The sequence below is a fragment of the Bison bison genome, unplaced genomic scaffold, assembly GCF_000754665.1.
Source record: "Bison bison bison isolate TAMUID 2011002044 unplaced genomic scaffold, Bison_UMD1.0 scf7180017864379, whole genome shotgun sequence".
NCBI classification, from domain to species: domain Eukaryota; kingdom Metazoa; phylum Chordata; class Mammalia; order Artiodactyla; family Bovidae; genus Bison; species Bison bison.
The window spans coordinates 7679333-7701342 of NW_011494951.1; positions in this window are offsets into that span (position 1 = coordinate 7679333).

Here is a 22010-nt window from a genome sequence, read left to right on the forward strand (position 1 = left end):
AGTGATCACACCATCGTGATTATCTGGGTCGTGAAGATCTTTTTTGTACAGTTCTTCTGTGTATTCTTGCCACCTATTCTTAATATCTTCTGCTTCTCTTAGGTCCATACCATTTCTGTCCTTTATCGAGCTCATCTTTGCATGAAATGTTCCTTTGGTATCTCTGATTTTCTTGAAGAGATCCTTAGTCTTTCCCATTCTGTTGTTTTCCTTTATTTCTTTGCATTGATAGCTGAAGAAGGCTTTCTTATCTCTTCTTGCTATTCTTTGGAACTCTGAATTCAGATGCTTATATCTTTCCTTTTCTCCTTTGCTTTTTGCTTTTCTTCTTTTCACAGCTATTTGTAAGGCCTCCCCAGACAGCCATTTTGCTTTTTTGCATTTCTTTTCTATGGGAATGGTCTTGATGGTCTTGATCCCTGTCTCCTGTACAATGTCACGAACCTCATTCCATAGTTCATCAGGCACTGTATCTATCAGATCTAGGCCCTTAAATCTATTTCTCACTTCCACTGTATAATCATAAGGGATTTGATTTAGGTCATACCTGAATGGTCTAGTGGTTTTCCCTACTTTCTTCAATTTAAGTCTGAATTTGGCAAGAAGGAGTTCATGGTCTGAGCCACAGTCAGCTCCTGGTCTTGTTTTTGCTGACTGTATAGAGCTTCTCCATCTTTGGCTGCAAAGAATATAATCAATCTGATTTCGGTGTTGACCATCTGGTGATGTCCATGTATAGAGTTTTCTCTTGTGTTGTTGGAAGAGGGTGTTTATTATGACCAGTGTATTTTCTTGGCAAAACTCTATTAGTCTTTGCCCTGCTTCATTCCGTATTCCAAGGCCAAATTTGCCTGTTACTCCAGGTGTTTCTTGACTTCCTACTTTTGCATTGCAGTCCCCTATCATGAAAAGGACATCTTTTTTGGGTGTTAGTTCTAAAAGGTCTTGTAGGTCTTCATAGAACTGTTCAACTTCAGCTTCTTCAGCGTTACTGGTTGGGGTTAGACTTGGATTACTGTGATATTGAATGGTTTGCCTTGGAAACGAACAGAGATCATTCTGTCGTTTTTGAGATTGCATCCAAGTACTGCATTTCAGACTCTTTTGTTGACCATGATGGCCACTCCATTTTCTGAGGGATTCCTGCCCGCAGTAGTAGATATAATGGTCATCTGAGTTAAATTCACCCATTCCAGTCCATTTCAGTTCGCTGATTCCTAGAATGTCAACATTCACTCTTGCCATCTCTTGTTTGATCACTTCCAATTTGCCTTGATTCATGGACCTGACATTCCACGTTCCTATGCAATATTGCTCTTTACAGCATCAGTCATGTCCAGTTCTTTGTGACTCCATGGGCTGTAACCTACAAGGCTCTTTTGTCCATGGGGTTCCCAGCCAAGAATACTGGAGTGGGTTGCTATCTCCTCCTCCAGGGGATCTTCCAGACCAAGAATCAGACCTGCATCTCTAATGTCTCCTGCATTAGCAGGTGGGTTCTTTACCACTAGCGCCACTTGTCTGTGAGGTTAGAGAAGATTACTGAATTTGCATGAAGTTTAATATTTAGAAGTATGCAGTGGTGATGAATTGGGTGTGAAAGGAGTTTGCTTCTCATTCTACCAGACATATTTCAGCAGACTAATATCACCTGTTTCATGTGCCCAAATATGTCCCATGCTTGTCTTTACAAATAATATTCCCTCTACCTAGAGTACCCTTCCTCTCCCTATCTACCTGAATACCCAATGGTTCCCCTGCACATGAATTCAGAAGTCATTTCATTCAGGAAGGTTTCCTTAAATCCCTGACTGGGTTAATACCTCTGCTATGCTCTTAAGACAACCTAAACTTCTCTCCTCATGGCAATTAACACACTCGATTGCTTACTGTTTAAAATTTACTCTAGTAAATGTTGAGGCTAATGAGAGCAGGGGGAAAATTTTATGCATTTAAAGCTATATATCCTTCTCTAAATTGGAGAAGGAAATGGCAACCCACTCCAGTGTTCTTGCCTGGAGAATCCCAGGGACGGGGGAGCCTGGTGTGCTGCTGTCTATGGGGTTGCACAGAGTCAGATACAACTGAAGTGACTTAGCAGCAGCAGCAGCATCCTTCTCTAAACATTGATTTATCTGCCCACAAAATTTGATATAATGTAGTTTTATTATAATTCAGTTTGAAATATTAAAAATATTTTTCATTATGCTTTTTCTTTTTACCCTTATATTGCTTACAAGTGCATTGCTTTATTGTTTAATTCCCAAACACTTGTGGATCTTTCTAACTTTTTTTTTGTTATTGATTTCCAGCTTGATGCCATTGATGTCACAGTACATATTTTGTCATGACTATTCTTGTAATTTGCTGATATGCTTTATAGATCAGCATAAGGTCAGTTGGTAAAGATTCCATGTACATTTGAAAAAAGATTATTCTTAAGCTCTTGGGTGCTGTACTCTATACAGGATAATTCAGTTAAATTGGTTAATCATGATATTCAAATATTTGAGATCCTTACTGGTTTTTTGGTGCTGTTTATTCTACCAGTCACTGAAAAAGCTATGTTGAAATCTTTAAATATATTTATAGAGTTTTCACTTCTTCAATTTTAAGCATGAATATTTTGATACTGTATTTTTTAATGTTTGGAAATTTAGGATTTTTATATCTTTTTTCATTTATTCCTTTATCACAATAAAACTATTTTAGCAATACTTCTTACCTTAAAACTATATATAAAGTCAGTATAGATGTATTAGTTTTATTTCAATTATTTTATTTATGTCTCTATTTTTTATTTTTCAAGCATTTTTGTACCTATATTTAAGATATGTTTCTTGACTGTCCCAGTGTAAAAATCCTTTTTTTTTAATGGAAAGATTTTGTCTATTGACATTTCATATAAGTTGCTGGTATATTTATATTAAATTTGCCTTCTTATTAGTTGCTTAGTCTATTGTTCTTATTCATTTGTTTTATATTTTTTTCCTGTCTTACTTCTTTTAATATTACATATCTTTCATAAATTTTATTTTATTCTATTATTTTGCATATATATACTATATATACAAACAATATATATATAATTTATAGAATTATATATTAGTTGCTCAGTTGTGTCTGACTGTTTTGTGACCCCATGGACTGTAGCCTGCCAGGCTCCTCTCTCCATGGTATTCTCCAGACAAGAATACTGGAGTGGGTTGCCATTCCCTTCTCCAGGGGATCTTCCTGACCCAGGGATTGAACCAGGTCTCCTGCATTGCAGGCAGATTCTTGAGCATCTTCCCTCTTTACCACTAGTGAAGCCCAAGAGCTGACTCATTGGAAAAGACCCTGATGTTGGGAAATAATGAGGGCAGAAGGAGAAGGGGGTGACAGTGAATGAGATTGTTGGATGGCATCACCAACTCAATAGACATGAATTTGAGAAAACTCTGGGATATAGTGAAGGACAGGGAAGCCTGGCTTGTTGCAGTTCCTAGGGATGCAAAAAGTCAGACACAACTCAGCAACTGAACAGCAACTACATATATATATACACATATACACAAACATATAACACACAATAAAATTTTATTATTCTCTCTGTGATTACTCTAGAGATTGCATCATGCATCCTTGACTTGTTGAAGTATAATTTAAATCAGCATTTACCTGAGAATATTTTAATTCTTTTTAACCTCTTTACCAACTAATGTACGATTGGTATTGTGCATTTTGATTTTGTTTTATGTAGTCAATATTCATGTATATTTCACATATTTTCCTTTACTGGTGTATTTTATTTATTTTTATGTTACTATGCTTCTATCTGGGATTACTTTTCTGTCTAGAAAATTCCCTTTAGCATTTCATTTCTAACAGGTGGGCTGATCACAAAATCCATTTTTGTTTTTCTGAAGATGTACTTGGACTTCATTTTGAAAGATATTTTTATTTTACTGAGGAAAGCATTCTAGATTGGTAATTTCATTTTTTCCTTTTTTTTTTTTTCTTTTTTGCAGCACTTGAAAATTCATTATATTGTCTTTGGCTTCCGTAATTCCTTCTGAGAATGCTAAGACGTTTTGGTTGTTTTGTCTGTTTTTTTTTTGTTGTTTGTTTTCCCCTCTCTCTCTTTGCTTTCAAGATTTTGACTAGTTTTCAACAGTTTTTCTATGATGTTTCTTTTGTAATTTATTTTTTTTGTATTTATGTTGTTTGGGTTCCAAGATATTCTTAAATCTTGAGTATGTTTCACCAGTTTTGGAAAACTCTCAGCCATTCTTTCTTTAAACATTTTTCTGATCAATTTCCTTTTTTCCTCTCTATTCTTTTCTCTTCTTACACATATATTTGGCATTTCCTCCATTTTTCATACATCTTCCCACTCTTTTCTTTATACTAATCTTTCTACTCTGTGCCTCAATATGGACATTTGTTAAAAACTGATCTATTTCAGTTCACTAATTATCTCTTTTGTTTTCTTTAATATGACATAGTTTTCTAATTTGAGTTATTATAGTTTTCAATTTTAGAATTTCTATTTGTCTATTTTTATAGATATCAGTTGCAGGTGGTAAAACCTTCTGCTGCTAAGTCACTTCAGTCGTGTCCGACTCTGTGCGACCCCATAGACGGCAGTCCACAGGGCTCCGCCGTCCCTGGGATTCTCCAGGCAAGAACACTGGAGTGGGTTGCCATTTCCTTCTCCAATGCATGAAAGTGAAAAGTGAAAGTGAAGTCACTCAGTCGTGTCCGACCCTCAGCGACCCCATGGACTGCAGCCTTCCAGGCTCCCCCGTCCACGGGATTTTCCAGGCAAGAGTACTGGAGTGGGGTGCCATTGCCTTCTCCGGGTAAAACCTTCTACCTTATCCTATATTTCACTGAACTTATTCATTATAACCTTTTAGAAGTCTGTCTGAAAATGCGATTGTGTGATCACTTTGGGGTGAGTTTCTATTGCCTATTCTTTTCTTTTGGTTCTGATCATTTGTTATTCTGTCCTAGTGTGACTTTCAATTTTTAAATAAATATCCAACATTGTGTATGGAAAATTTTAGACTCTCTGGATGACACTGATTTCCTGGAGAGAGGGTTTTCTTTAGGTAGTTATGTAATGTTTGGGAAGTGATCCAATTAAATCTGAATTTCTGTCTTTATTAAGACTTATCTTTTTATGTATTCCCTTACTTTTGGAGATAGCTTGTGATGTTCTCAACCGAAAGCCTGGGTTTCTACAGGATCTTCTTCCATGATGGACTCTGGACTCTAATTTATTGCTTTTCATCACCATAAGACTGACTGAATCTCTGCTTAGACTTTTATTTTCTTAGCACCTGATTTCTGCTGCCAGTTTCATTATCTAGCTTCTTGAATGCACAGTTTAGGAATCAGGGAGTAATTTGGAGGACATTGCATGAGTAACTTAGGGCTCGGTTTTCTGTACTGCTCTTCACTCTGTGATCTGGGGCCCTCCAGTTCTGGCTGCCTTAATCACCCTTATTTCTAATTTTTGTCTTTTTCTTTCAATGAAACGGCTGCAAACCCTCTGCTGCTGCTTTCTATTTATCCTTTATACCCCTTGTTGCAGACTGACAAAGCTCCAAAGGAAAAAAGCAGCAGTGGAGCAGATCTCATCTTAGTACTTTCTCTTTGCGATTCTAACTCCTTGATTCTCATCTGCAGTGGTTGCTCTTAGATGCCTTCAAAAAGTGTCTTTTTAAAATGTATTTAATCCAGCTCTTAGGTTATTCTCAGTAGAAGGCTTACTATGACACAAGCTACTCATAATAACTGAGACTATTTTGTTCATTTTGGAGGCTGTATACAATTCTAAGTTCTGGGTTTGCCAATTACTTATTTAGTGCCCTATTGAACTTCTGGTTTCTGAGTTTTCACTATTATGAATAATGTTGCATAAACATGTTTGTAATATAATTTCATGCAATTGTACAAGCATTTCTTTAGGATAGTGGCTGATAGTAAATGGCTGGACATGGCTTATATCATTTTTCTCATCCTTTTTTGGACAGAACTCAGTTTCCTGGCTTCAGCCAAATTGCAGGGTAGACTGGGAAATTCAGATATTTTGTATGTACAGGAAGAGGAAATGTTGTGGCAAACACAGAATTGTCTTTACTACTAATTACTTCCTAACTTGTCTCTCTGGGTCTAGACCCCTTCTATAATCCATATACTACATTATCACTTGACCTATTATCCTTAAATACCACTGAGTGTTGAAGAATTTATGCTTTTGAAGGGTGCTGGAGAAGACTTTTGAGCATACCTGGGACAGCAAGGAGATCAAACCAGTCAATCCTAAAGGAAATCAACCCTGAACACTCACTGAAAAGACTGATGCTGAAGTTGAAGCTCCAGCACTTTGGCCATCTGATGCAAACAGTCAACTCATTGGAAAAGTCCTTGATGCTAGGAAGGATTGAGGGCAGGAGGAAAAGGGGGCGATAGAGGATGAGATGACTGGAAAGTGAAAGTGAAGGTCACTCAGTCATGTCCGACTCTTTGCAACCCCATGGATTATACAATCCATGGAATTCTCCAGGCCAGAATACTGGAGTGGGTAGCCTATCCCTTCTCCAGGGGATCTTCCTGACCCAGGAATCAAAGCGGGGTCCCCTGCATTGCAGGCAGATGATTGGATGGCATTACCAGTTCAATGGACATGAACTCGGGCAAACTTTGGGAGATAGTGAGGAACAGGGAGACCTGGTGTGCTTCAGTCCATGGGGTCACAAGGAGTCGGATATGACTTAGTGACTTAATAACCACCACCAGAACCACTGGGCAAGATTCACCAATAAATTAAAATCTTTTAGGATCTTTCTTTTGCTTAGAGATTGAATTTGTGACTTCTTACAAATGTGCAAGTGCTAGAACCTCAATGGAAGACTCTTTTGCTTTATATTTCTGAATCTAATCTTTTATCATTTTACTCTGATACTTTTTTTATTTTTATAGATGATGGAAAGTGTTTAGTGGGGCTCTGCTTCACACTTGTATAGAGGTGATCATACTTAACTGGGGCAAACTTGAAATTGAGGGCGGTCACCAGTTAGATTCCTTAAATTACAACTTGCTTAATAAGTAATACCCTCTAACTAGACTTGCCAATCAAGCTCACTTTAACTGCTTCTGCAAATTCCGTACCCTCCATGCTTCGTGTAGCTTAGGCAATCTATCACAAGACTCCCATAACTGTCATCTATAGATAAGAACTCTGATGCATGGATCATTATAATAAAGTTTGCTTAAGTTGTTTAGCAGGAACATGGAGTAAAATCTTGCCCAGTTCGAACTGGTAGAGGTTGCTGACCATTCAACTGGGCCTGCATGAGTGTCTGATAGGTGACCTTTGACATCAGAGGGTACAAAACTCGACCCTCCGGTTACGTTAATGATGTTATTTTCTGCGCATGGTTCTCATGAAGAGCATGTAACTCAAATATACCTGTTCATAACATGATTACTTCACCTTTTCCTTATCTCCAATCACCTTTCACCATGCCTCAGATCACCCTGCTTCTTTATCTCATAAATATCATGAGACCCACATCTTCAGGGAGGTGAATTTGAGTTTTGTTTTTCCATCTCCTTGCTTGGCTGCCTTGGGAATAAACCTTTTCTCTGCTGCAAACCTCAGCATCTCAGCTTTTGGCTTGCTGTGTGTTGGGCAAATGATCCTGGTTCGGTAACAAGCTCTCCTCAAACACTATTGTAGTTCCAAGGGCAGAGACAAAGGAGACAGGAAAATATGGGGCAGACATTGCTTCTTCTATATCCAGCAGTATGACCTGGGGCGAGCTAGCATATCTTTTCTGTGCTTCTGTGTTCCCAGCTCTGTAATCTGGTTCTGATAATGGAATAAAATGGCAGCCTTATTATTTTGATCCGCCAGTCTCCACCTAAAAAGTACACTAGAAAGGACAAGATTTGCCTTTAAGGAAAACAGGAAGATTCTGAGTCATAAGGTAGTCATAGGTGATTTTGTGTGTTTGTGTGCTGCTCACATTCAATGTCCCAAGCTGCAAGCTGAGTACACCTTCACCTCCACTCATTGTTATTTATTTGGAGCCATGTAGATCAATCTTCCTAGGAGCAACAAACACTCCAGGGACCTGACTTTAAGTGTTAAGTGGCTCCTCAGCTTCCTTTCCAGAAGATCTAGTGTAAGGCTTTGCAAGTGGGTCTCTTGAGAGTTATTTGTGTTTAATCTGCAGTGAGAGGACCAGCCTGGGTCAGAGCCCTGCAGCCCTGGTATTTCAGCTTTCCTCTTTGGGAAATGATCCTCTAGGTCCATTATCTGGTTCTGTTCTAGCCATTAGGCTGTCCTTCCACAGGCAGGGGGTTAATGAGCCCAGGGCTAGAACCCTAGTGTGGGCATAATCCCTGAGTACATTCTCTTAAATAACACATCAACCACCACCACAACAAAAATCACTGCTCTTGTTGGCAGTCAGACTCTTCTTGATTGGAAAGTAGACACCAAGAAGCCTATGGGCCCAGCTAAGATCCCACTTCTGCTATTTATTATCTCTGTGATCTGAGAAACATTGCTTAAACTCTACATGTCCCAGTCTTCTTGTATATAAACTGAGAAGAATGACATTACTATGCCTAAAGTCCCTGCAAGGATTAAATGAGACAATTTATGAAAAGTAGTTTGAATAGTGCCTGGCACATAGTAAATCCTGTATAAATGTTAAGTAGAGTTCTTATAAATAATTAATTATCTCATTACTTAATTATTTAGTTTAATACAGCACCCACTGAGGTAGATGTTTTCACTTATTCTCCTTTTTCAGATGAGGAAAGTGAGACAAAATTGTCAGGTAATTCACCTAACCTACAAATATTTACTACGTCATAGGATTGGAATTCAAAACCAGGCAGTCTGGGTAAGTAGAATCATATAATGAGGGAGATGTGATATTCTGCCCCAAGGAGAGTTATATTATGACATAGCAGTTAGATACTCCAATTTCATTGATTATGGTTTCTACCTATGTTTCTAGCTTCTTCAAAGTATCAGGGATTTAAATGGACTACATAATTTTGGAGTAAACCTTAGGACCTTGAGTCAGACTGTTTTGAATTAAAACTCAAATTTTGCCCCTCAATAGCTGTGGGACTTTCATCAAGCTAAATTGTATAAACCCACCAAAGCCTAATAACACTGTTATATATTAAGGTATGTAAACTCCTTAGCAAATATCCTAGTGTATTATAAATCCTCAGGAAGCGTGGGTTATTGTGGTAGATTCCAGAATGGCCCCAGTTCCTCTTCCTTCCTATATTGACACCCTCATGCAACTTTTCAGCGCCTTCATGTTTCATCTGAATTCAGCCACATGACTTGCTTTGACCCATAGAACAGGGTCTGTGTCAGTTCCAAATCTCTTGTACCCCCACCATTACAATGAGAACATGTGCATGCTGGGGACGCAAGGGACACGCAGAGCTGAGGCAAGTCATAGACTTGGACATAAAACTAGGATTTTAATCTAGCTGTGCCTGACCTGGTAACTAGAGCTGTTGTTCCCTCTTCCAGGCTTCATTGTATTAGCATTGCTACAGGGGAAACTAGGGGGCAGATAAAAAGCAATCTTTTTTTTTTTTTTTTCATTAGACAGACTGCCAGGAAAGGTTGCAGAATCAATTTATGTTTACTCAAAATGCAATTACAACAATGAGTAACAGCAAGAGAGAAAGAAAAAAGAAATTCGTACATGTAAGGGCAAAATTTGTCTTCTAATGTGCACACAGGCAATGCAGAACAGCTCCTCTGTAGTAGTGTCTAATGTGTAATTTCCTTTTGTAACATATGAACCCAAATTCAGTGGGGTGAGCCTCCTTGATAAGGCAGGCACTTCATAGATTCACCAAGAGGAAGCCCAGAGCAATCCTGACTTTATTTTTATTGTGCTTAATTTCTTACCATCAGGTCATTGTTTCTGCAAGAAGTTTTCCAACCTTGTACATATGGAAAAAATGATCAGGTTAAGTCTGGGAGAATGCTGTGCATGGTTAGTTATATTTCTTTCATGGGGGAAAGGAGTTGGGGTCTAAGGTGCCATATATTGGCTTCTTTGCAAGTTATCTCATTCATCCTATTGACCCTCTGGCCACATATTCTTCCTTCTATTGATACACTCATCACAATTCTGTCTCTCCTTTCTTTCTTCTTAAACCATTTTCATAGTATCACCACTGGGGAGTCATGTAATACCGACGACAATCATTTATGTTGATAACATGTACCAGGTGATTCCTTAGTTATAGGACCTGCACATTTACATTTAATTCTCACACTAAGAGACTGGCCCTAAAATTACCCCTGTTCTATAGAGAAAACTGAGGCTCAGAAAGGTGGTATAAGTTTCCCAATGTCACACAGTTGGGAACCCACAATGCCAGGATTTGTACCCAACGGGAAGATCCCCTGGAGAAGGAAGTGGCAATCCACTCCAGCACTCTTGCCTAGAAAATCCCATGGATGGAGGAGCCTGATAGGCTACAGTCCATAGGTCACAAAGAGTCAGACACGACTGAGCGACTTCACTTTCACTTTTCACTTTCTATTCTTTTAATTACTACCTTGTTCTGTATAAACTGGGAATTTCACTCGACATCCAGTATTATTTAATTCTAACAGCAATACTTTAAAGTTTGGATGATAAAGACAATTTTTCAGATGAAATCACCAGCCTCAGCAAAGTTAGTTTGCCCAAGATCTTCAGCAAGTAGAAGCAGCAGCAGAAACCTTTACTCTCCATCAATTTATCTTTGCTGTATTGTTGTTCAATCCCTAAGTCATGTCTGACTCTTTGAGACCCCATGGACTGCAGGACACCAGGCTTCCCTGTCCTTCACTGTCTCCTGGAGTTTGCTTAAACTCTTGTCCATTGAGTCAATGATGCCATCCAACGGTCTCATCCTTTGTCACCCTTTACTCCTCCTGCCCTCAATCTTTCCCAGCATCAATGTCTTTTCCAATGAGTCGGCTCTTCACATCAGGTGGTCATAGTATTGGAATGTCAGCTTCAGCATCAGTCCTTCCAATGAATATTCAGGGTTGATTTCTTTTAGGATAGACTGGTTTGATCTCCTTTCTGTCTGAGGGACTCTCAAGAGTCTTATCCAGCACTAAAGTTTGAAAGCATCAATTCTTCAGTGCTCAGACTTCTTTATGGTCCAACTTTTACATCCATTGCATTCAATTGAATCAAAGTCTTAAGGTTTTCTGTTCCAAGCCAGCAAATGAACTGCAAAATTCAGAATATGTCTTTTTCATTGACTTTCTCTTGCTCTTTTCTTATTTTTGTGACCTTGCAGGTCCTGTTACCATCTCCCCTTCATAGAATGTTGTTCACATTTCTCCCTGGTCTCCCCATCCCCTGCTTCTGCCATAAAGCTATAGCCAGACCAATCTACATTTTAAAGTTGTCTCAAGTTATGTTCAAATCTCCAGAGTATTTGCAGCTTTAAGGAGTCCTGAATCTAATTTTAAAATGATTTATCGTTGCAATTTGTGCTAATATCATTATAAATCATCAATTTACATAGACTGAAGATCTGATTAATTCAAATGTATTCATTTATTTTAGATTAATATGCACCCACTGACTAACCTCTGTATTCATTTACACACAAGATTAAAAACAGATTATTACACCCAAACAAGAACCTACACCAAGCAGCTTGAGTAGGACTGCCCATTTCCAGTACTGCCAGGGCAGCTCAACAACTGCCTTTGCCTCATATCTGGTATGTCAGCATGGCAGCCAACCTTTGACTTCTGACTCTTACACTGTTTCTGTTGCCTGCACTGCCTCTGGGGACATTGACACTTTGTCAGGTTGAATTTCCTGTCTACAGAGACATAATGAATATTCAAAGAAATGCTTATTACATGCTCAAGCATGACATAGGGCTTTATGATGCTAACTTAGTTAATCTTTACAACAGCCCTATGAGATATGTACTAATATTATCCCATTTGGTATAATGGGATATAAAGGGATATACCCAGATGGTTCAGTGGTAAAGAATCCACCTGCCAATGCAAGGAGATGTGGGTTTGATCCCTGGGTTGGTAAGATCCCCTGGAGGAGGAAATGGCAACCCTCTCCAGTATTCTTGCCTGGAGAATCCCCTGGACAGAGGAGCCTGTCGGGCTACAGTCCACGGGGTTGCAAAGAGTCAGACATGACTGAAGCGACTAATCCACCACTACCACAATTTGATTAATGCTCTAGAATTTTGGAGTTGTAAAGATGTGAGTTTGGTTTCCACTTCCGCCAATTCTTGGTTCAGTTGCTAAGCCCACAGCCTCTGAGGCGCCTTGGTCTCCTGCTCTGTAAAGCGGGTGTCTTGTTTTCCTGGCCAGCTTCTTTGGTCAGATTCACAAACTCCCATGACACATCAGCTTATTCCACACTTCAGTTTCATCGGCAGTCTGGCCCTATTAGGCTGGACCTGAGTTGCCAACCCTCCATAGTTTTTTCCAAGTGCTTCACTCCTGAAGGAGAGTCCAGGAAACTGGATTCCAATCTATTGGGAGTTTACAGCCAAAGGCATTAGGTTAACTTGAAGCACAAAATGTAGTTAATGATTTAGAGTACTAATGGAATGTTGGCCCTGCAAAAATACCTTCCACATATATTTCTAAAAAGGTCTTTCTTAACGAAGACCCTGAATTTTAAATTATGTTCCTAGGTCCACTCTTCAGAGTCTAAAACGTGTCTGTCGGCCACGTATTATATGAAAAACATTTTGCCTGGTGGGAGAGAAATGATGCTAACAGTAATAAATATATCTTAAATTTGTAGAGCAGATATTTTTTCATGCACTGCACTGTATCATTGAGTGAGCAGTGAGACGAGAGACCTGAATCTCTCTGGTTCAAGCGAGGCTTGAATCCAGGCTTTGTCATGATGAAGTCACTTTAGAGAAATCACAAGCCCTTCTTGGGTATTGATTTCCTGCCTGATTTGAGGTCTGGATTACTTGACTTGAACTCTGTTTTTGTTTTTTTTTTTTCATGAGGCTTGATTCTTTGTTTATTTGAATGGAAATTGTAGCCCATTGTACATTGAAAGGCACATGCTTGGTGCTCAATAAAGACTTGATGCAGGACTTCTCTGGTGGTCCAGTGGTTGGGAATCTGTCTTCCAATGCAGGGGACATGGGTTTGATCCCTGGTCAGGAAAATAAGATCCCACTTCAGGGAACTAAGATCCCACATGCTGTGGGGAAACTAAGCCCGGGCACTGCAGTTAGAGAAAGCCCCTGCACTACAATGAAGACTCAGTGTAGCCAAAACAAAACAAAACTTGATGGACTGAACTGAAAATGTACTCACTGTTTTAAATCACAGGATCCAGTGTCAGGCAGCTGGTGTTCAAATTAAGACTTAACTACTTATTACTTGGAAAGTTGCTTGCTCTGTTTCCCCATTTATAAAATGGAGTTGATGATAGTACCCATCTCACAGGGTCAGCCAAGGTGTAAGTTTAAGCCAATAAATATAAAGTGCTGGAGCAGTGCCTGGCTTATAGTAGGAGCTCAATATATGTCAGTTGCTCCTGGCTGGTTAAGAAGCTTGGAATATACTTACACACAGAATGAAGAACTCATATGTATAGTTTCAATAAATTCTAATTAAACACTGAGATCTGAAGTAGAGCTGAGCTGAGGACAGGGCCAGGTTCAGGGGTCAAAAGAGGAGTTTCTGGAACACTACAAGAGGTTGTAGCTTTACCTGGGAGATGAGCATGTTTAAAGGACAGAGGGAAAGGGAACAGGTGAAAAAAGGCTCAAGATACTGGAGCTTGGGATCCAGGTTCAGGGAAGAATGGTCTCCACACCACTCATTCTGATGACTCTATGGTCAAATTTATTTTCCTGAAACTGTACTTTTTAACAAAGTTAGAGAGGACTTTCTAGCTAATTCTAACTAGTTTTAGTTCTATAATAGAACTTTATTGATTTCTATATATGAAACTTATACACAGCCATCTACTAAATTTTTGTCATATTTTTTCAGTGGACTCTTTTAGGTTTCCTAGATACATATTCACTTAGTCTGTTAGCAATGATCCTTTTATAATCTACTTTTATACCTTCTACTTTGATCTCTAGTCTAATTGCATTGGCTACTACCTCTGTAGGGCTTCCCAGGTGGCGCTAGTGGTAAAGAACCTGACTGGCAATGTAGGAGACCTAAGAGAGGCGGATTTGATCCCTGGGTTGGAAAGATCCCCTGGAGTAGGGTGTGGCAACCCACTCCAGTATTCTTGCCTGGAGAATCCTATGGACAGAGGAGCCTGGTGGGCTACGGTCCAAGGGGTCGCAAAGAGTCAGACGTGACTGATGTGAGTTAGCATGCACTACCTCTATCAGTTCAGTTCAGTTGCTCAGTTGTGTCTGACTCTTTGCAACCCCATGAACTGCAGCACGCCAGGCCTCCCTGTCCATCACCAACTCCCGGAGTTCACTCAGACTCACGTCCATCGAGTCCGTGATGCCATCTAGCCATCTCATCCTCTGTCGTCCCCTTCTCCTCCTGACCCCATCCCTCCCAGCATCAGAGTCTTTTCCAATAAGTCAACTCTTCGAATGAGGTGGCCAAAGTACTGGAGTTTCAGCTTTAGCATCATTCCTTCCAAAGAACACCCAGGGCTGATCTCCTTCAGAATGGACTGGTTGGATCTCCTTGCAGTCCAGGGGACTCTCAAGAGTCTCCTCCAACACCACAGTTCAAAAGCATCAATTCACTGGTGCTCAGCTTTCTTCACAGTCCAACTCTCACATCCCCTCACTACCTCTATAACAATGTTAAGTAATAAAGATAATATATGCTATCTTAAAAAAAGTTGAAGAAATTTTTTTACAAGTACTTTTAGGACTACAACAAAATTGAGAGAAATATACAGAGATTTCTCATATACCCTCTGCCCTCACACAGGCATAGTCTCTCCTGTGGTCAACATCACTCACCAGAGTGGTACCTTTTTTTGTTTCTTTTCTTTTCTGTTTTATTTTATTTTTTTACCAAGAATGAACCTACACTGACACATCATAATTGCCCAAAGTCCATAGTCTACCTGAAGGTTCACTCTTGCTGCCATACATTATATGAGTTTGGATATATTTATGACATATATTTATCATTATGTCATGCAGAATGTTGTTAATTCCCTAAAAATCCTCTATGCTTTATTTATTTTCCTTTCCCTCCTTTCCTAACCTCTCTTGCCTTCATCCACTGATCTTTTCATTTTCTCTATGATTTTGCCTTTTCCAGAATATCATAGAGTTGGAATCATACATATGTAGCTTTTAGTAATATGCATTCAAGATTCACTTAGTTATATGTGCTTAAGTTTCCTCTGTTTTTTCATGGCCTGATAGCTTATTTCTTTTTAGCACAGATGAGTGTATCACAGTTAATTTATCCATTCACCTAGTAAAGGACATCCTGGCTGCTTCCACGTTTTGCAATTATGAATTAAGCTGCTAAAAAGCTCTATGTGTAGATTTTTGTGTGAATGAAAGTTTTTAACTTCTTGGATAAATGTCAAAGAGTGTGATTGTTGGATTCTATGGTAAGAATATGTTTAGTTTTATATCCTTTGTTTTTAAAATTATTTGAGTTTTCTTGTCCAGTGACTTGATTTTTTTCAGCATTTTTAAAGTTTGTAGGAACATTATTGTTGACCCCAATGGACTCTGGCCTTGCTCTCCATCTACAATTCCCACCCAAAGAGAAAGGTTTCATCATCTTCATTCAATCAAACCCCAAGTTCTGTGAATCTTATGTTCCCGAAGTATCTCCATCCATCTGATTCTATCTTTCTCTACCTTCAGGTTAAGATCACCTTGTCTTTGAAACACTGGGTAATAATCTCTCTCTTTTTTGTAATTCAGAAGATTGCATACTTTTATTTTTCTACTGGAGGGTACTTGCTTTACAATGTTGTGTTAGTTTCTGCTGTATAAGGAAGCTAATCAGTTATATGTATACATCTATCCCCTTCCCTTGGACCTCTGTCCCCTGCAGGCTTCACCTCTAGGTCATCACAGAGCACTGAGCTGGGCTTCCTGTGCTTTATAGCAGGTTCCCACTAGCTAAAGTGGTACATATACACAATGGAATTTTATTCAGCCACTAAAAGAAACACACTTGGATCTTTTACGGAGACATAGATGAACCTAGAGACTTTCATACAAAGTGAAGTAATTCCGAAAGAGAAAAGCAAATATTCTTTATCAACACATGTATGTGGAATCTGGAGAAATGCAATAATCTCTTGACAATCCCTTTACTTCTGAGAAGGGAGCCCCTCCTGGCTAGCTTCAGAGCTTGGACTCTGGTATCTCTACTATACAGTGAGACAGAGCACAGTCTTTAATTAATCTGGATTCAGTTCAGTTCAGTTGCTCATTCATGTCCAACTCTTTGTGACCCCATGAACCGCAGCACGCCAGGCCTCCCTGTCCATCACCAATTCCCAGAGTTTACCCAAACTCATGCCCATTGAGTCAGTGATGGCATCCAACCATCTCATCCAGATTAATTTCCAGTATCAACTACATATTGTTGGGGGAATTTAACTTGTCTTGCTTTCTTTTCTTTTCTGTAGATCATTGTGAAGTTTAAATGCAATTATCTCTGCTGAGTCCTTCACATAGTACCTGATTCATCCTCATCCCCCAAAATCAATATTATCAGCATTACCTGTGATATGATCACCACCACCATCACCACTGTCATCATCACCATCACAGAAGTGAGGCTGGAGTGATGGACCAGTTCTAGATGCCACCCACACCGCCCTTCCTTGCGTCAGCCTGTCACTGACATACACAGCCCTGTCTGTTGAATTACTAAGAGCATGAAGCACTTGAAACTCTAGCATATGCAAGGCATCAAATGAAAAAGGTAGCTGGGCTTAATGAAGGGGAATGGTACATATCCATGTATTTTCAAGTCTGTGGGAGAGAAATTAGGGATATTAGTAAAAATGTTATAACAAGAGCAATGCAACCATTTCTACTACAGCTGCTATTACACCTGTGAAGATAGGCACTGTGAAAATTCAACAATCTTCAGCTTACTTCTACAGCCAAAGAAGAGAACCAGTGCAAGGAGGTCGAATGGAATACACACCTTGCTCATTGATTTAACTTATTCTTCCCAACTCTTCACTAGTGCTTTCTTATCTCCCTTTTATATCTGAAGATTCTGAGGCTTACAGAGTTGAAAATGGCAGAGCTCAAAACTCTTCTAAGGCACCCTATTCCTTCTCTGGGTTTTTGTTCACCATGAGAAGCTCTTTTTAAAAATATCATATGTCCAAAAGGGCAGTGATTGCATTAGGACCCAGGGAGATCCCCATCACAGGAGTAGTTCAAGCTGAAGCTAATGGGTTGAGGTGGGGGGATTTAAGCATTTGAGAGGGCTGGGATGATACGATTGTTAAAATTCTTCTGAGGCTGAAAGTTTAAGCCTTTGTGAAATGCTTCCCATGGCTGACAACCTTGGAACATTATAGTTTTGGCTTCATTCAGGACTATGTTATTCAGGATTGTATAAAAAGCTCTCCTTTGCCCATTGGAAGCCCAGGGCCACACGTTGAATAGAATCTCCAGTTTGTGAGGGTATGTTTAAGATGCAGTAGTTAGTTAGTAATCTTTACCTATAAATCCCCTCAATGAAATTCCAGAGCATTACTTGGTGATGAAACTCCACAGAGGGGCATTTTCTTTAGTTAAAGTCAGCACTTTCTAACTTCCTGCAAGGATTTGCTCACATGAAGCAGTTAGCAGATTTTCTCATGCAGAACATTTTTGGCCATCAATGGAAACATTCCCTAAAAGATGGATTGCCTTTCTGTGCCCTTAGGACAACTTCGGGTCGGAATCTTTATACTGCCTGACACCTCCAGTTAACATCAAGGCTGGAAGTACTGATTCCAGGGTCAGATGAAGACAGATCCACAAGGGCTCCCACTTTTATTGTCTTACCAAGCCTTGCCTCCATGCTGGGCACAGGGCTTGGGGCTTTCTATGCATTGTAACATTCGATCCTCAAAGCGACCTTGCTTCGAATGTACTTTATAGAGGCCATTTTTTCAGATTCAGGAGCTGGGTCTCAAACAGGCTAAATCTGGGCTGTGGCTATTTAGATTTACATTGAAAATGAATAAACTTAAGAATTCAGCTCCTTAGTCATGCCAGCCTTGTTTCAAGTACTCATTAGCCACATATGGATGGTGGCCACCATATTGGACAGTGTGCATTTGAATATTTCCATCATTTCAGGCATTCCTGTTGGATTGTGCTGGCCTAGAAGGTTGTTTGAATGGCAGAGATGGGATTGGAAAACCTGTGCTGTGCGTACTTCAGAGAAAGTAATGTGTGATCTAGAGCAGATGCTCTCAGACTCCTTAAGTCAGATGAATAAGATGAGCAGCAGCTCCACCATGGAAGTGTGAGGGTTCTGGGAGACTGGGAGGTGAGCACTTAGAGTAGTCGTCTGGATGTCCCCAGATATTAACCAAGTCCACACTATTGAACAGCGTCAGGGCTCAGACCTGGGCTCAACTCCACAGCTTTTGCCTTTAAACTTTTCTCTGTGTGACTTAAAAACCCAGCGTGTTTCAAAATCGTTCTGCCTAATCATTGCAGATAACTTGCCCATTGGCTGTTGGATGATAAGTTACATCCTTGATGTTGTAAACTGATCCAGGATCCTGTGAAGGCCCAGCAGGGAGATGCCCTGGGGTTGGTTCTCAGAGCAGCTTTTCTGCTTGACTCCTCCTGTGGCAACAGCAACATGGTTCTGCTAGAATCTTCCTCACGACACTTCCGAAGTTCAGAGCCACCTCCAAAGTGCATAAGAAAAGCAGACGGAATATTTAGTGCAGTTGCTGGAACCATAAAAGAAAAAAATTAACCAAGCTTATTAGGCTCCCTGTTTCTTCTATCCCATAAAGGGAGCAATTGGCAATAAATGCCATTCTGCTTTTTAACAGATGAATGGCCCAGTTGCGATAAATCCACTAGCATTTTCAAGGGGAAATATATTTTACTCCCGACAGTTTTAGGAGCGGGATCATATTTTTAAAAGGAGTGCTGAGGGCACTTTAGTGAGGGTTCAACTTTTCAAACCCACGTGAAGGCTGGGCCATGAGTGATCCAGCACTCTTGGGGTTGGATTCCAGAGTCAGAGAGAGGTTCATTTGTTCCTGGTTCTTCCCCTTTCTTGGCAGCTTGCTGGCAGAATTTTCTGTTTCTCAACACCTCTATGTTTTTATTTGATTTACATTCCTGCTGGAATTAGGGAGTATACATATATTTCCTTGGGTTTTTAGGTAAGAGAAGTAAGGCTCACGGAGAATAAAGTCATATACTTAGTCAGGAATCTAGATTTGGACTCTACGACTTCACTTTCCTGTTCATTTAAATCAATTTAGTTCTTGTCTAGCAGAGGAAGAAGAAAATACATGAGACTCAGGAAGTCTAGGTTCTAGCCATTATTTGCAACCAACTGGGCAAATCATCTCCCTTTTCTCTTAGTTCTTTTTCCCAACATAGTGGATTTTAACCTGCCTGGAACTGAGGAGTTTTCCGTGATCTGAGACTTTTAGTTCTAAAGCCCAGAAAGTCCCAAGCAAACGGGGGTGAGTTGGCTACCCCAGTTCTGGTGTTGATCCATTTTTATTCTCCAGTCTCTCTTTGGAAAGGGTCATGTATTCATTCCACTGACTTCTAACACTGGCAAGTTCTTACTCATCCTTGCTGTGTTCCTTCCGGCGTCTCCCCTTAGCTTCAATCCATCTGCTGACAGACATGCTCACTGAGATGGACAGGGTTATCCCTAGCTCAGTGTGTCCCAGCTTGCACTCATCCACTCACCAGCTCACCATCCAGACCCAATCCCATCTCTCCAGCTGCATCCCCTATGTTGTCAGTGGCACTGCCATCAACCTCATTACCCAAATAGCAACTCGCGAGTGGTCCTAGGATTCTCTACTTGCTCCCCCGCCATCTTCGTACTCTTCAGGTATCATCAATGTCCTTTCCAATGATTTCTGTCCATTTAATCTACTTCAATAACACCTGCCCTAGTTCAGACCCTCATCATCTGTCCTTGAACTGTCACATCAGCCCCTCAGGCATCTTGTATTGTTTTCTTCCCATTAGTTCCGCTCCGCACCCTATTTGATCAAATAATTCCAGTTTCCTTAGGAGTTTATTTTGGGGGTATAGATTTTGGAAGTGTAGCTCCGAGCCTGGTTCTCCAGTGCTCCCTAAAGTTCCGTGAGTTGTCAGCCTCGTTCCTACATCAATTTTCTGTCTAAAGTCACTAGTTGTCTGTTTCTGTTACTTGCATCTAAGAACTGATGAATATATTGCGCAGTGATGAGAGATAAGGTCAGATCAAAGACAGTTCTGAGAAGGATGAAGCTTGCTCTGGGAGACTTAAGGGGGAAGTTTGTCATCTGAATGAACATATCAAAACCAGGATGAGACATTTACCTGGCACAGCAGTTTCTCCAAACTGCTGAGAGCACTCTGCTGAGTTGAAAAGGGTTCTTTGGACATATTTAGGCATACACAGCTGGAGTGGTGCTCAGTCATTAGGCCTAGGTTCTCATCCAGGTGAGCCACCTATCTGAGCTTTGCTCTAGGTTGATACTGCATGTTTGTTCAACTGAATGGCTCTGTGGCAAATCTGCAGGGGCTTCCCTGGTAGCTCAGATGGTAAAGAACCTGCCTGCAATGTGAGAGACACTGGTTCAAGCCCTGGGTCAGGAACATCCACTGAAGGAGGAAATGGCTACCCACTCCAGTATTCTTGCCTGGAGAATCCCGTGGACAGAGGAGCCTGGAGGGCTGCAGTCCATGGGGTCACAAATGTCAGACAGGACTGAGTGACTAACACTTTCACTTTCGCAAATCAACCAACCTTTCCAGTTTTTGTGTCCCCATCTATACAAAAGAAACTGATATGTATTGAGAACTTACTGTTTGTAGTGGGAAAGAATTTCTACATAAAATTAGGCTGCAGTCATTTCTACATTCTGAAGGTATATTGGCAATGACGGAATTCATGTTTTTTATTATTGTTCAAAGAATCTTTTGCTATAAAAGATAAGGCCCCTGAGCCTTCTTTGAATTGCGAGATAGATCAAAAGAATCTAATGTCTTCAGTTCAGTTCAGTAGCTCAGTTGTGTCCAACTCTTTGCAACCCCATAAATCGCAGCACACCAGACCTCCCTGTCCATCACCAACTCCCGGAGTTTACCCAAACTAATGTCCACCAAGTCGGTGATGCCATCCAGCCATCTCATCCTCTGTCGTCCCCTTCTCCTCCTGTCCCCAATCCCTCCCAGCATCAGAGTCTTTTCCAATGAGTCAACTCTTCTCATGAGGTGGCCAAAGGACTGGAGTTTCAGCTTTAGCATCATTTCTTCCAAAGAAATCCCAGGACTGATCTCCTTTAGAATGGACTGGTTGGATCTCCTTGCAGTCCAAGGGACTCTCAAGAGTCTTCTCCAACACCACAGTTCAAAAGCATCAATTCTTTGGCACTCAGCTTTCTTCACAGTCCAACTCTCACATCCATACATGACCACTGGAAAAACCATAGCCTTGACTAGACAGACCTTTGTTGGCAAAAACATGTCTCTGCTTTTTAATATGCTGTCTAGGTTGGTCATAAGTTTCCTTCCAAGTAATAAGCGTCTTTTAATTTCATGACTGCAATCACCATCTGCAGTGATTTTGGAGCCCAGAAAAATAAAGTCTAACACTGTTTCCACTGTTTCCCCATCTATTTCCCATGAAGTGATGGGACCAGATGCCATGATCTTAGTTTTTTGAATGTTGAGCTTTAAGCCAACTTTTTCACTCTCCACTTTCACTTTCATCAAGAGGTTTTTTAGTTCCTCTTCACTTTCTGCCATAAGGGTGGTGTCATCTGCAT